Source organism: Penaeus monodon, chromosome 24 (genome assembly GCF_015228065.2).
Source record: "Penaeus monodon isolate SGIC_2016 chromosome 24, NSTDA_Pmon_1, whole genome shotgun sequence".
In the NCBI taxonomy this organism is placed as follows: Eukaryota; Metazoa; Arthropoda; class Malacostraca; order Decapoda; family Penaeidae; genus Penaeus; species Penaeus monodon.
This window is the reverse complement of record NC_051409.1, coordinates 25,237,412-25,237,659: the sequence shown is the minus strand read 5'-3', so window position 1 is coordinate 25,237,659 and position 248 is coordinate 25,237,412. Positions and strand designations below refer to the sequence as shown.

Below are 248 nucleotides of genomic sequence, written 5' to 3'. Positions count from 1 at the left end.
AAATCGTTGTTAACTATACGAAAGGCAAGAGCTCGTAAATGCAGCCAAGGAAATCCAACCAGAGAACCGTGGAACTGGTAGCAGAAGGGACACATCATCGGAGTGATTGTTCATCACTAGCCTTGTTCAGACCGTAGCTGAGACTGATTGTAGGTCACCACCAACCCTTGCTTCACTGGTCCTCCTTAACATCAACCATGGTCCAGCTTATATATATAAAAAAAAATATACATACATTTGTGTGTATG

The 248-nt window shown here is 42.3% G+C and overlaps 1 pseudogene; it reads right to left on the bottom strand.

Moving 5' to 3' along the window:
- The window catches only part of LOC119588920, a 3,728-nt pseudogene extending 3,633 nt beyond the window's left edge, over positions 1–95 (bottom strand).
- Positions 96–248: the final 153 nt, after the last annotated feature.